Here is a 16,113-nt window from a genome sequence, read left to right on the forward strand (position 1 = left end):
GCAAAAATGAGTCAAATTGCAATCCGTTTGATTTTTTTTCGTAACGAAAAATTCACAGGACAGAACCTAAATACAGAATGGTAGCCCAAGTGACATAGTATAGAAAAAAATATGTGCAGCTTTGAAGGTTCAGCTGATCGCCTGTAAAAAAAAAACGAATTCTAATCTTTTGCAAGAAGCTTCATGTTGAAGAAAAAAACAGCTTTCGTAGTTGGCCAAAAAATATGTGATGCATTATTGGATAGCTCTACATGTCTGCTATGCATGTGTGAAGTTAAAGAAGGCATTATTTTTAAATACGATAAATTCTTTTTTGAAATTTTTTCAGCACCGACTTTTCTCGGATGTGCGCACAGCTTGCCGGCTGGGAATGCACACGACAAAGCTGGCTTTGTCTCCACACAGATGACAGAGAAGCGGTGTTAGGGTCTGCATTTTATTGCCAAGGGCCACATGCTCTAACGCAACGAGGCTTGTGTTTGGTGTAGGCCAGGTAAACCATACAGCCATTGCACATAAGCTATCAATACGAGGTCTGTTAGAAAAGTATCTGACCTTTGGCTGAAGAAAAAAAAACTGGCATAACTGGAGCGTTGGAAACCTAATCACCCTCAAAGTAGTCTCCTTGGGACTCCAGTCACTTCTCCCAGCAGTGCTGCCATTGTTAGAAGCATTCCGAGAAGGCCTCTTTCCGAACGGAGTTTAGCTCAGCTGTCGTTGCAGCCATAATGTATTCTCTTGTCTGGAATCGCGCTTCTTTCAATGGCCTCTTGATTTTGGGAAACAGCCAGAAGTCGCAGGCGGCCACATCAGGAGAGTAAGGAGCCTGTCGAACTACAGGAGTCTGGTTATTCGCCAAAAAAGTCTGAATCAAGTGCGAGAAAAGCATTGTCGTCATGGATGCGCCAATTTCCTGTTGACAACTTCGGTATCTTGCGCCACACAGCATGACATAGGCCATGGAGGACATCCCTGTAGTAGTCTTTAGCGATTGTTTGACCCTGTGGTGCGTACCCGTGGTGTACCACACTGCGGGAGTCAAAGAAAGCAGTCAGCAACACTTTAACGTTGATGCGCGCTTAGCGGTCTTTGGTTGGTGACGTGGAATGCTTCCACTGTAATGACTGGGATTTGGTTTCCGGGTCGTAGACATACCCCCAAGACTTGTCACCAGTGATTGGTGTTCATGAAGTTGGGGTCACTGTTTGTGGAAGCCAGCATGTCTGTGAGACTTCAACACGAAGTTGCTTTAGCTCCACCATGAGCACTTTGGGAACGAATTTCGGTGCAACTCTCTTCATGGCCAAATCTTCAGTGATAATGGAATGTGGATAAAATGTGCTGATGCCCACCTCTTCCACAATTTCTTGGATAGTCACACGACAGTCCCGCATCACCACGGGGTTCACTTCGGCAATGACCTGGTCATTTCGGCATGTTGATGGCCGACTGGAGCGTGGCTCGCTCTCCACCGATGCGTGGCCGTCTTTAAACTGGTTGTACCACTCCTTAATCTGTGTGCTGCTCATAGCATAGTCACCAAAAGCAGTCTGAATCTTCGGAATGGTTTCCACTTGGCTGTCGCCCAGTTTCTGGCAAAATTTGATGCAGTAGCACTGCTCCAGTCACTCCGCCATTTTCCTTGCAATAAAAAACCGACGAGAGCACTGTGTACTACCTCATTCAAATGCTGCGTCCCAGCAACTCACGCTATTGGCAGGCAGGAAAAAATTCGTGCATGCGCACAAAGGTTCAAGGGCGGCTGATGAAAACGCACTTCTTACATATTCATCAGGTGTTCGCAAAAAAGGTCAAATACTTTTCTAACAGACCTCGTACGTATTAAATACGTGAGGGAATCCTGCAGTGCTAAAAGATATGGTTCGTACAGTTTACAAAAAGAAATAGCTATTATGTAGACAGTAAATCCAGAAAGAGCGCTGATATTGTTTATACAAAGCATTTTAAAGGGCATGTCGCAGTGCAATGCAACATAGAGGGAGCAGGACACTTTGTGCCCTGCTCCCTGAAGCCCAATGACGATGGAAGTAGAAAACACCTTCATAATTAGGACTGAAAACCTACATGAGTACGAACAAATTCTTGTGGTGTTGTTTGCTACCACTGTTTTAGAGCCGGAACATGCTCATCTATAAAAGTCATATGTGCCATGTTTAGTCTGATGTGGTCAGACACCATTGGCAACCACTTCTTGCGTTCATGTTAAAAAAAATACGAATTGAGACTGCAGCTGCAGCGCTAGACATCACCTGCCTTCGTAATGATAAAAAAGGCAGTGAGTTTGTTGAATAGTTCTTGTGGCTAATTATATTAACAATATTTCCTTACTAGATGACATGGCTTCATGTATTTATGTTATATTTATGCTGTATGTGTGATCCACAAATCAAAATTATAAAAAATAATTTATCGCACTTAAACAATACCTTTTTGTTACTTGTCACATGTATAGCAGACATGTAGGGCTGTGTAACGATGGGCGACATATACTTTTGTGCCAACCACCAAAGCTAATTTTTTTACCTTCAACACGAAGCTTTTTGCGAAAAATTTGAACTTTACAGTTTTTTAGCTGATCAACTGAACCTCCAAGGCTTGAAATATTTTGCAGCTATCCCAAGTCAACCAGTCTGATTTTATATTTATTTTGTGCCTTCTGTATTTCCCTACGTTAGAAGAAAATTCAAACTTTGCAAATTTTGGCACTCACACCACTTCAGTCTCTTGACATGAACACCATCTGAATATTTGGATCATACAATTTCCCTTTCAGAAGAAACGTGTATCAGTGCCTTCTAGCTTAGCTGGGCAAGAACAATAAATTTTTGCCAAATTTCAAAAAAAATTTTGCGAAGGAAAATAAATGGGGAGCAAGAGTTTGGAGCTTCAACTATATCTGTGATGGTCAAAAATACGTTGGTTGGTTGGTTGCCCTGGAATGACTCAAGTGTATGTACGAAAGCAACTTTTCTCATTGTACCTACTCAAAATCAAGCAAACTTGAAATGGTTTGCCATAATGGAACAGTTCTTGACAAAATTGGGTGATTTGGCATGAAATGGCTTAAGATACTTAAAGAATATATTAATAAGGAAACACTTTCCTTACTAGAACCATATCAAAAACTAACATAAAAATGTAGTGAACTATAACAAAGCACAGCACTTGTATTCTGGATTGAGCAATCCAATGTGGACTTCTCAGGAGACTAGCATAATTAACATAAATAAAATTAACATAAAAACGTGAAGGCATAGAAAGGCACAACATTTGTAAGCTCATTTGAGAAATCCAAATTGGGCCCTTCAGGAGACTAACACAGAACATAAGAATGTCGAGAGTTACAAAAGCACAACACTTGTGTTTTGGTTTGAGCTGTCCAACTTGGGCTCTTGAGAGGTTATTGGTCCCATGCGAGAAGCGAGGCCACAGTTCTTTACATAGGGCATGTTGGTACCAGGCAATTTGCGACACGTGAAGCCTGCAAAAACAAGAAGCCAGAACAAGTTTTAAAAAGCAACTTCCACATGCAAAAGAATGGCATGCAACCTGCCCTCGTTATAACGAAATTGATTTATGTATTTGTGTTGCTTTAGTCCAACTTTCCACGGGTACAGCTTTACAGCATGACCATTTAAATTTATTCAGTGCGGCACAGTACTCCACTAAGTGTCAAATGCAGGAAAGGGCAAAGAGGAACAAAACACTGTAGCAAAATAACTTTATGAATATCCTCAATGTCAAAGATGTGAGCTTTGCTTGCTGAGAAACGAAATGGTGAAACAAATTCATGTCGTTCATAAATAAACCTGAACTGACAACTAAAATTATTTCTTGTAACTTTCATAATTAAAATTTGCTGCACTTCACTGTGGTTCTCCATGCTCCAAATACAATACTGTCATGTCACTACAACTGAGTGTAGCTTCATTTGATGTTAGGTTTCCTGAGTTCACATGCAATCGGAATGTACTTCTCGCCTTACAATGACTTAAGACTTTCTACATTAAAGAAGACACTGCTTACAGTGAAGTATGTTTTCTGCCTCGACGACTGAATTACTGTTCTAATGAGGATTCCGTGTAGTGCACCAAGCTGCTTAGCATGACACATGCAGAATGTGACAGAGACGAAGAAGTGGCGTCTTTTAAGAGCCATATGCGATAGGACTGACTTCTTTAACCCTTTTAGGGTTCACTGCCGTACATCTGTGGCTGTGATGCAACGTTCTTAAAAAAATTTGCCTTTTCAGAACAAAGTGTTGCCTAGCATCCCACTGGAGGTGCTGCAACCTTGAGACTTCTAGAAAATATTCTTATAGTGCTGTCGCTCCTTGGGTTTCTCCAAAACTGATTTTTCACCTAGCTCCTTGGTGTCTGTCATCGCAGTAATTTCGGAGTGTTGCCACAAGTTTTTTTGTAAGTTTCATTACACAAAAAAATTATGCTGCTTTATCCTGCATAAAAAAAATAAAACATGTAAAACTGCAAATACTGAAATGGTATTGCCACTTTATTGTTATTTAAAAATATTATTTACCAGTTTATTTTCTCGGAATGTCACTCTGAAGAACTTAAATCTGCAATAAAAATATTAAGGGTGCGCGAAAAGTGATTTTTGAGGCTGAACCGAATAATGCTAGAAGCAAATCAAATAATGGATAGTTTCTGAATAATGAACAGCTGATATCACAATTAATGTAAGATGAGGCTCACATCCTAGTATTATTAAAGTTAGCAAGTTTCTGTCATTGTTATGTTATGAAAAGCTGTTTATTAAAAGCACAAATGGAGCAGCAGAAAGTTTCTTCACATGCACAGGACTCTTCAGTAAGCATAAATGATTGCTGTACAGCCTCTAAAGTACAGCTACTGAAGTAACGTAGCGTGGTCTGCTATTACAAGTTGTTACGTTTTATGTCTACACTATGTTATTGGAGGTGAAAATTTACCGTACTTTGGCTCAAATTTCATGTTTTATTGGTGTTTCGAAATATTAGAATACTCGCATTTACAAATAGTGACCATTCAAAGACTAAATTGAATAGGACACTATTCAATCTGAAAGTTTTGAGCATTTGCACACCACAAAAATATATAACTCCTAAATTAGAGAGGCATATTTCTCCCCAAAATGTGATCCTCAACAGGCTAAACAAGAGCGACAGAAAAGCCCATTCATCTTTTTGATTAATTGAAGCCCATAATCTACTTGGCAATGGTTCATAATAACCCTGTTAACAGGTAGGTGAAGTAAGGAAGCAGGAATCAATTCTAACAATTTCAGAATGGGAGTAGTGGACATGTCCGATGGTCTGGAAGAAGCTTTATACATTAGGCCCCAAGAGCCTATTCTCAATTTATTGAAGTATATGGGGAAAAGCCACATAAATATTTTTTTCATATCTTAGAATACACAAATATTTTTTTCATATCTTAGAATACAAAGTGATAAAGTGTGCGTTAATAAATACGAGTCATAGGTTAAGTGCTTAGAATGAGTAAGCGCCCACTAAACGTAGTACTGTTGACAGCAATGCTTGCAACTCTGTCCCTGTTGTTTCTTTGATTGAAACAACCAAAAGAAAATTGCCACACCACTCAGGTTCCCTCTGCTAAAAGGCTGCTGTCTGGCATCACATGGACCTCCTTCAATATAGGAGCAACCTTAATTCGATGTGGTCTGTTAAAATTGGTGAAACTACTGTTTCACATCTCAGAACCTGGAGAGGTGTTTTGACTTCTGCAATTTGGTGAACATGCTCCTGCTCGAGCTGAGCAGTAACCACACTTGAGCATACCTTCTCCGCAATTCGCGTATTAGAATAACATTTTCAGGCTAACTAAACATGTCCTCCATGCCAATAGATTTGGAGCGTGCTTCACAGACAACTATTCCTTGCAATGACAGCCAAGTAACACTGCTAATGCGCAAATGCAGCTCATTTTATGTGGTGGAGCCACTAAAAACTTTCAGCAGTGAAGGCAGCTTTTAAATTTTAGAAGCATTTGAGTATGGCGGCATTACGCACTTAAGATCGTACGAACAGTCATTCCAAATAGTAGGCTATTGTCGCATACAACTGCACACACGGGCTACTTGAAAGTCGTTTGTTATGCCAATGGCAAGTTCATAATTTTAGAAAAAAATGTGAATGTAAAAATGCAACCAGAAAGGATATATGGTACTTGCCTATAACAGCACTGACCCTGGTGGGGTCAAGAGCCTTTTTTGCCCCTTGGTGTTATTTCCAAAGCCCAAATGGCCCATGAGCTCCTCCTCTGTGAACACATGGTGAAGCAACGCCCTTGCAAACTTTCCTGGTCCACCATGGCAGACCATGGTAAACTGTGCCAGGATAACCTTCTCAATGTGCACTCCTTCAACCTATGTGAACCTGCATGTTTAAGTAAATGTTAGCAAAACAGTTTTAAGCCTTTCAAGTACATTCACACAACAGCCCTACTGCAAATAAATTACAAAAGTACCTGTTGCAAATCTAGATTGCTAAACCTGACTTCTTACAAGCTTCTTATGCTGTCTGGACGCCATATGTTTCAGAAAAACAATCCAGCACAAACAAGAATAATAAACCAAAGTATCCAAACATCTAGTACTTGAAAAAGGGGAGTACCAGCGAAACACAAATGACACGCACACAAGGAAACGGCATTAGACACGGACGGACCAGCCTCCGTCCCTGTCTAACGCCTTTTACGTGTGTGCGCGTCCTTTGTTTTGCTGGTACCCCCCTTTTTCAATTTCATCACGCACCAACTGGCCCAAGAGCTTGCGCTAATGCACATCTAGTACTATTTATTGTGATTACCATTCTTAGGATACTTCATATTTTCAGGTGTTTGTCTCTATTTTCTCATCCATTTGTGTCAATAGGTAGTCCATGGTCTAATGTGTAATTTGGGCTGCTATGTTAAGGGAAGAGTTCAAAATCAACCGTTGGAACAGCTTGGGTGACTGGGTATGCGACCCTGGGCATATGCCACTTTTCAATGAATCTCCTTCCCGCTATCTTGGGCAACTGCTGCTGCTTGTGTTGGCAAGCAGCATTAGGAGCTCAAAGAGGCACATGATTGTCGATCATTACTAAGATTACCACTACACGTCACGTTAGCTTGCTGTGCTGCAGAAGTAATATGTGAGATTTATTTATTTATTTATTTATTCATTTCCTCAAAGGTCTCTGTTGAGACATTACATGAGGGAGTGGGGAGTTAGTGAAAAGATAGGTACTACAAATTAGAAAGGGATATTTTCGATGAGTCGCTTGAATGCAAGTGGGTCGATGACAGTGGCAACTTCGGCAGGCAGGCCATTCCAGTCTCGTGTTGTGCGCAGAAAAAATGATTGCTGAAAAGTAATGGTATGGGCTTGTGGGGGATATACTGTATTAGAGTGACTGGTGCGGGCAATGCGATGTGCTCTTTTTATGTACGGGTTGTCAAAAGGCAAGGAATGAAAGAATTTATGAAAAAGCTTAAGACGGGCTATTCTACGGCGTGAGGCTAGAGAGGGTAAGTTTATTTGGGCTTTTAGTGCCGAGATACTTGAATTGTATGAATAAGTTGACAGGATAAATCGTGTCGCGCGGTTCTGAACCGACTCGAGGGCTTTAATAAGGTTATTGTGGTGGGGGTAAAAAATAGCTTCAGCATACTCAAGCTTGGGCCGCACAAAGGTTAGAAAAGCAAGTTGTTTAATAGAGCGAGGAGCGAGGAAAAGGTTACGGCATAGATAACCTAGACTACGATTAGCAGAGTTTATTATGTGGTTAACATGACAGGTCCAAGTTAAGTCACGCGAGATGTGCACACCAAGATTTTTGAATGAATCCGTTGTTGCAATCTGCGTGTTATTGATGCTATAATTAGGTATATCGTAAGTACGACGACGATGAATAGACATTAACACGGTTTTAGCTACATTTAAAGACATGAGCCAAGTGGTACACCAGTTTTGTATGCGCGATAGGTCATTTTGTAACGCCAAATGGTCGCTGGGGTTAGTAACTGCTCGGTAAATCACACAATCATCAGCGAAGAGTCGGATATGAGAAGAAATATTACAAGGTAGGTCATTGATGTATATTAAGAAAAGGAGGGGACCAAGTACGGTACCTTGAGGTACGCCTGAAAGCACGGGTGTTAAGGATGAAGACTGAGAGTTAGCGTATACGAATTGCTCACGGTTAGTTAAAAACCCTCGAATCCAGCTTAGAACACAAGGATGAATGTTAAGACGCGATAACTTTATTAAGAGACGACCATGAGGGACCTTATCGAATGCTTTTTCGAAATCTAAAAATATTGTATCAGTCGGGATGTTACGATCTAGGTTTAAATGTAAGTCGTGCCAGAAAAGAGCAAGTTGAGTGTCACAGGAATAATTTTTGCGGAAACCGTGTTGACTTGGGTGAAAAAAATTGACGGATGTTAGGAAGTTACCAATATGCGAATATAACATATGTTCCATTATTTTACAAGACACACTTGTTATGGAAATAGGGCGGTAGTTACTCGGTGATGATCGGCTTCCTTTCTTGAAGACTGGGATGACCTTGCCCACCTGCCAGTCATGTGGAATTGAAGCGCTGTTAAGTGATTCCTGGAATATGAGTGATAAAAACAGGCTACACACATGTTTAGTATTTTTTAGAACTTTGGCATTGATACCGTCTACTGCTGTAGATGACGAGTTCTTCAATGATTCAATTACTTTGACAATGCCGATGGGATCGAATGTGATATTTTGCATGAGCGGATATGCGAAGTATGGTGGATCGGGCAAGCCATCAAGTAATTCATTAGTAAAAACTGAACTAAATGTTATGTTAAGAAGATCCGCAGCCTCAGTCTCAGGGATCGGAAGCCCGGAGTTATTGATAAGTGATATCTCATTCCGCTGATTAGGATTAATAGTTTTCCAAAATCGCTTCGGGTTAGTTTGTAGCATAGCTGGTAAGTGGTAGAAAGAAACTTGTGTTTAGTTTGAGAGGTTAACTTGTCATATTCTTTCTCGGCTGCGTAATACTTCTGCCATGTGCAAGAAGAATTAGATCGTTTGGCTGATCGAAACAACCGTTTTTTCTTATTATTTAGTCGTTTGAGGGATACATTAAACCATGGTGATGTTGTTCTTTCTGTTATTGTAATGGTGGGGATGTAAAGACGTATAAGGCGATGCATCTCTGCTTTGAAAAGCAGCCAGTTCGACTCGAGAGAATTTAGTTGAAAGTTAGCGACGAACGTATCAAAGTACTCAGATAATTCTCGGTTCATGCTGACATAGTCCCCTTTATCATAGAGTGTAAGTGTTTTCCGATTTTTTTGTTTCTTTAGTACGTTGCAACGAAACGAAATATGTACTGTCAGGTGGTCGCTCAAACCGCGCAATAAGGTGACAGGGGTAAAGTTATCAGGGTGAGTCGTTAATACAAGATCTAAAACGTTGGACGAGTGAGCAGTGACGCGTGTTGAGTCAGTGACGAGCTGTGTTAAGCCGAATGTTATACACGTGTTTAAGAAGTCACTAGCGGGGCTGCTTTTAGATAATGTAGAGTCAGGATCGGACCAATCAATAGTTGGAAAATTAAAATCGCCAAACAGAAGGACAGGACTGTTAGGATATGTTTTTGTCAACGTATTTAAGGCTTCATGAAGTGAAGGCGTGAAAGAACTGTCGGTACTAGGAGACCGATAGCAAATACCAATCAGAATGTGCGGGTGTGTAGCAGTGCATCGAATCCAAATCATTTCCAGTTGTGAAGAGAGGTTTACAAGTGAACAATGTAGGTTACGCTTAGTGGCGATTAATACACCCCCACCGCGTGAGTTATCAGGTCTATCTTTCCGAAAAATGTCAAAATGCGAGAGGTAAGGGAGAATTTCGGTATCATCGATTGATGTGTTAAGCCATGTTTCTGTTAGTAGTAAGACATCGCAAGAAGATGAGCCTATTAGGCTGCACAGTGCATCACGCTTGGGAACAACACTTCGAATGTTAGCGAGCAGGAATGATAAAGGCTGACTATTCTGTGGTTGCGGTGTACATTTTGGTCTCAATGATGGCTAAAGGTGTTCCTCAATGACCTGGTTAGTAGTGTGGTCGAAGTAGTAGGTTTTTTCACCTACTATAAGCTTTTCATGTCGCAACTTGAACCGCAGTTTACGGGCCCTTCCGAACTCGATGAGGCGTTTCTGGGCAAGGCGCGTGCTTGGGGCGAGATCTTGCGCAACGGCATAGCACGTACCTTTGAACTTACGAGCCGAAGAAAGGACAAGATCTCTGCTTTTAAAGTGAGTGAACCTCACAATTATAGGCCTGGACTTTCCAGTTTGGAAAGACCCAATGCGATGTGCACGTTCAATATCACGCGGTTCTATTTGTACATCTAAATATTGTGAACAATGTGCAATAATAATTTTCTCAGAATCAGACCATGATTCTTTAGGTTTATCGGCGATGCTGTAAAAAACAAGGTTATTTCTTCTAGATCTATTTTCAGCATCGTTTATCCGGGCAGACAGTACACCTATCTGTGCCGTATTTTCAGTGCTTATCTCATGTAGTCTGCCTAATTCACTTTGCATGTCATCGATACCAGCACAGGCTGTCTCAATTTTGTCTAGCCGTGTTTTGATTTCCCTGAACGTTTTATCATGATCAACTAGTTTTTTTTCAATAGACTTTAGCTGTTCCAGCATTACCGTCTGTCCAGATTGCAGTTCTTTCAATGCATTAAGAATCTCTTTGTCGGGGCCGGGGTTAGATTCGATATCACCAGCTAGCATGAGAAGTTTTAACAGCATATGCGCACTATCACACACAATGGAACAAAAGCGCCGTGGGCCCGGCAGCACAAAAAGTGCACGGTGGCTACTAGGTTTTGCGTAAAGGCAATAAGACTTCGTTACCTGCACCAGGAAGAAGCGTGGAACGTTAGCACGGGCCATCGCTAGCTTGCTGCCGGGCCCACTGAAGGGCGCGTTGCTCGGGCGCAGCTTTTTAACAAAATTCCACGCATGCGCAGAATGCACAGGGGTGGTTCCGGTGTTTAGATGACTGAGTGAATGCCACGATGCTTGCAGATATAGTTGGCGGCCGTGTACAAAGTGCGCGGACCGCGATGTGCTGTTGGCGAGTCGGTGATTTGAAGCCCAGCACGGCTCCACTGGCTCCGCCGTAATGTGCCCGTAGACCGGAAGTGTTGCGCCTGGACCTAACCCGGCGACAGATTCTGGGCACGGGGCACGAAAGCTGCAAGGCTCCAGAAGCTGCAAGCTCCAAAGTCCGAGGAACTGCACCAGGAAGAAGCGTGGAACGTTAGCACGGGCCATCGCTAGCTTGCTGCCGGGCCCACTGAAGGGCGCGTTGCTCGGGCGCAGCTTTTTAACAAAATTCCGCGCATGCGCAGAATGCACAGGGGTGGTTCCGGTGTTTAGATGACTGAGTGAATGCCACGATGCTTGCAGATATAGTTGGCGGCCGTGTACAAAGTGCGCGGACCGCGATGTGCTGTTGGCGAGTCGGTGATTTGAAGCCCAGCACGGCTCCACTGGCTCCGCCGTAATGTGCCCGTAGACCGGAAGTGTTGCGCCTGGACCTAACCCGGCGACAGATTCTGGGCACGGGGCACGAAAGCTGGAAGGCTCCAGAAGCTGCAAGCTCCAAAGTCCGAGGAACTGCACCAGGAAGAAGCGTGGAACGTTAGCACGGGCCATCGCTAGCTTGCTGCCGGGCCCACTCCACTGTATGAAATGTACATAAGCTGCAAGGACAGTATGTGCCAACCACCACCTCAATTAAATTAATCGACTCGCAAAGCACAGGCTGCACAAGATCACGGAGTGAACTCAGAAGTTTGTAGACAGTCAGTTGATGTCCATGTCAGGGACCTCTAGGGAAACTCAGCCATTTCCTCGATGTGCCTCATCGTGCCGTCATACATTGTATTACAATTCTGTCTGTCTCGTTGTACCACCGTTCTAATAGCCATCACGTATCACCACAATTCAAAATATAAATAGACACATATATCTACTGTTTATTTAATCTTTATGGAGAATACTTTGAGCATGAGTTTTTGCAAAGATCATGAATTCTACAGCTTAAAGGAGCACTAAAGCAAAATTAAATTAATTAAATTCTGGCGTTTTAAGTGCCAAAACGACAATCTGATGTTTAGGCACGCCTTAGTGGGGAACTCTGGACTAATTTTTACCAAATCAGGCTGCAAGGTACCTGGGCAGTTTTGTATTTCACCTCCATCAAAATGCGGCTGTTTGATCCTGTGACCTCGTGCTTAGCGGAGCTGTGCCAACACCCCTAAGCAACTACGGCATGAAAGCACTAAAGAGAAAAATTATTTTAGATGTATCTGTACATGACCTTCCTACAATTCAAGAGATTCACTCATACCGTGACAAGAGGCTGAGTAAACTGTAAAAGCAGCAAGAGGAAAGATTGGTGGCAGTGCTGCCTTGAAGTTACCACACCCGCTTGCTGTGACGTCATGGATTTTGATAATGTCTGTTGAGGTGTAGCAATTTTTTTTACAAATAAAGATGTTCTTCATCGTATTCCAAAAACCCAAAATAAAAAGCGTCAGGAACTTTTACAGAACCAATACAGTTTGAAAAAATACTTGGAATCCATGATGTGACAATGAGGTGTCAGCACAAAGATTTTGGGGCGATACTCAGAAAATTGAACTTTGAGCTTTATTTTCTCTAATAATCAAACAACTACCAAGAAAGTTACAGAAGTAGTTCTTTAAGACGATGCTTTATTTTAAATTCATTTAAGGTGTCATTAGTGTCCCCTTAATACAAAACAAGGAATGCACTTGGCTGCGTAATAGGTTAACATGCATCACTGGTTCTCATTAAGGTAGGATTATCAGTATAGCAAAGGGCATGCACTGGCTGCTCCAGAGGGGAGCCCTTCCACTTCCCCTCAACCTCCCAATTTCCAATTTCTTTATGAGCAGTGATGCAATTTCTGTATCTTAACGAGACATAATGCCAAGGAGATTAAAAATGCCATGCTGGCTACAGCATGTGGTGACCGGCACTTCACACCGTCCAGCTCGGCATCAATCTTTTTGGTATTTGGCCCTTGAAATGCAGAAAGCCCCGATCGCTGCTCGTTCTTCAGCCAACTTTCTCAAAGGGTGCTGCTGTTCTGGTTTGATACCTCTAGCTGTGCACTGCTGTATGACATAGGTCATAATACCTTCGTTCTGGTAAAACTAGAAAGATGTGCACTCATGCAGACCACTAATGTCCACACTAAGTTTCTGAACGCCCCTCTCATATCAGGCATATACACTGAAAAAGGCACATTCCGCGTTTAAAATGTTCACAAGTGACAATGAAATTCACTCCCAGTCCCGGTGCAGTTGCAAAGTCTTTAAGCTGAGTGCTTAAAGGCACCATGTCTCCTAATGAAGGCACTCTGCACCAATTGATCACTGGAGCAAATGCGTTGCAGTTGCATCAGCAATGTTGTTGTATTTTCTGCTTCCTGCAATACATTTTCACGGTATCACTGTATTTGATCATCGTGACGCTACAGAATGGATGGCCAAAGAATTCACTTTTACCGTTCCAGCTGGGGCCTCTCCCAGCTCATTTTGAATCTGAAAAAAGATGTCACTATTAAAACGTGAAGCCACGATGCAGCAAAAGCGACAATCAAAAGAGCTACATGGACCATTAGGCTGACATAAATGGACGGATACAAATGACTAGTCATTGAATACACTAAAGTGTGGCCGCTCTTGCCAATGGCAGTGTGAGCTTGTCAAAAAATTTATTTCACATTCCTCTGGTTACTTTAAACATCATTTCCACGCATCTACTTAACTGTTATGGCCACATATTAAAGGCAGCTCCTTCATATAAAACCAGTGTTACATTCTTTTACTCCCCGTCTACCTGATGCTACTGAAGTTTTGCTTACTCTCAAAGAAAGAATTTCACAGAACTGCTCTTTCGACAAAGCATTATTCCAAGCTTGTGCAAAGCGTCGTGATTTAGTTCACAACGATGCGCTCCCCTTTCAATCTGTTCACTCTATAGTGCTCTGATTCAAAGCAAAAATTGCTTTTCGACATAACTAGCTACTTCTATGGTCACAAGAAACAATGCTAATTATTGATGTTTATGTTGCCGATAACGTATACATGCCGCCTCGAAACACAGTGGGACGACAACGCAGATATGCCAGGCATCTCGTTCCTTTACTGATTTTAAAACTATTGTTAAATCAGTTACTGAAGTGCGAAAAGCTGCAATTTCACGAAATTACATTATTTTGAATGTTGTAGGACCTGGAGTGCCATGAAATCTGCCTTTCCGTGAATGCAAAGAGCGCCTACGCAAAGCCGTTTGGGCGAAGCACTCGATGGCGACGAACGGAGATGAAAAAATAAAGTTGAATGCGCGCGACCTGGGCGAAAACAAAACGCAGCCGGTTGGCAAGGCGTATAACTCGATGATTTCGTAGCACTCTGTGGCATCACCCCTATTGCATCTCACGTATGGCATGTACACCCTTGAAATTCTTTATTATTATTGCGCGACAGCCTCCTCTGTGTTTTCCGATCGCGCGAACATCGGCCGCACGGCGTGTCAGATAGTGGCCTTGAAGCACCGCGGAGTCACTCGATCCTCAAGGGAACAGCGCAACAGAATACACATTCGCCAATCCCACCGCACCCCGCCCCCCTTTTGCTGAAAGCTCGCTCACACGCCTTGTACTAGCGTGGCGCAAACGAAATATCTTCGATTACAGTACAGATCGGATGGTTTCCCGTCGCATTGTTTTGCGCTCATTAATAAGGCTAACTCAATCGGTGCTCGAACACCGTATCAGAAATCATGGCGTACAACATGCCCTGTTTTAACTGGCACCACATAGCTGCCTTACGTCACCACAAGCGGAGTGTAAAGTTAAACCAAGACAAAACTCCACGTTATCTACCACAAATCTAGTGCTGTACAACCCATTCTCGCAACGGAAGGATAGTACTAGGAATGAAAACTAGAAAAGAGGCGCGCGGAAGACACGCACAAGCGCTGAAATCATTTCCCCGCTTCCGTTCACCGCGTCGCAATTGACGAACAAGGGGAATTCGAAACACTCACTCACCCTTGATGTCGCTGAGTCGGAGGCGATCATGGCGATCTTCGAGGCAACAAGTCCATAAAAAGCGAGCAACACGCAGGAGTATTCCAAAGACGTCACAGCGAAGCACACAAAGAACACAGAAAACGCAGGAAACTCTCATGCTAACGGCGTGCACGAACTCGCCGGAATGCGCCAAGCATCAACAGCGCAAACGCGCAATCATACATGTACACTCATACAAATACACGCTTATATTATCATAAATTGTTTCATTGGATAACAAATTATGTAATTTGATGTTATTACTGAACAACTGTTGCGATTTGCAAGTGTATAAAAGTTTTTTGATTCGCTTCTTTGATGAACTACTTTCTTTAGCGCAGTAACGCAGTGCACCGGCCGGAGCTAATGGCATGCGCGAGAAAAGGCGCCAAATTCAAACGTCACAAACGCCGCGCTAATTTGTGCGCGCATAGTTTTCGCCGTTTGGATTTAAAAAAAAAAGTAATGCGTGCCGCAACCATGCCAACTGAACTATTGACCAGAAAAGTACAGAAACGTCGCTGTTTGTGCTTCTTATTTCGACGTCATGGCAAACTGCGGGCGGTCTGTCGTCCCATTCTTTAAACATTTGTGCGTGTGCTCTTGCGCTGTGCGATTTCTCACCGAGAACGTATAGCAGCGCAGATTGTGCTTGGTGGCCGAGCAGATTCCGAACACATTCGCCAGCACCCCGTCTAGGTCACAGAAAAGAATTTGGCCTCCATGTGAAATATGAGCACCATGTCGTACATATCGGCCAAGCTTTTCGTTTCGTTCTGTATTGCGCGCTAACGGGTAAGCGAAACGCACTCTGTAAAAACGATGTTCACTCCTTTCTCCGCCGCACCCACCTTGGTGGCATAGTGGCTGAGCTGTTGCTCTACTAAACCCAGTGCTTGG

At 42.7% G+C, this 16,113-nt stretch overlaps 1 long non-coding RNA gene across 2 annotated transcripts; it reads right to left on the minus strand.

The window, feature by feature from the left end:
* Positions 1-3,163: 3,163 nt before the first annotated feature.
* On the minus strand, positions 3,164-15,270 carry LOC140217166 (uncharacterized). 2 transcript variants are annotated; one of them, XR_011893682.1, is made up of 4 exons: positions 15,193-15,270; positions 13,643-13,678; positions 6,214-6,418; positions 3,164-3,502 (listed from the first exon to the last, which is right to left on the minus strand). It is a non-coding gene; the product is annotated as an uncharacterized lncRNA (long non-coding RNA). The 2 variants fall into 2 exon arrangements; XR_011893681.1 differs by lacking the exon at positions 15,193-15,270 and having other exon boundaries at positions 13,643-14,413.
* Between the last annotated feature and the right edge of the window lie 843 nt (positions 15,271-16,113).

The sequence above is a fragment of the Dermacentor andersoni genome, chromosome 4 (assembly GCF_023375885.2).
Source record: "Dermacentor andersoni chromosome 4, qqDerAnde1_hic_scaffold, whole genome shotgun sequence".
In the NCBI taxonomy this organism is placed as follows: Eukaryota; Metazoa; Arthropoda; class Arachnida; order Ixodida; family Ixodidae; genus Dermacentor; species Dermacentor andersoni.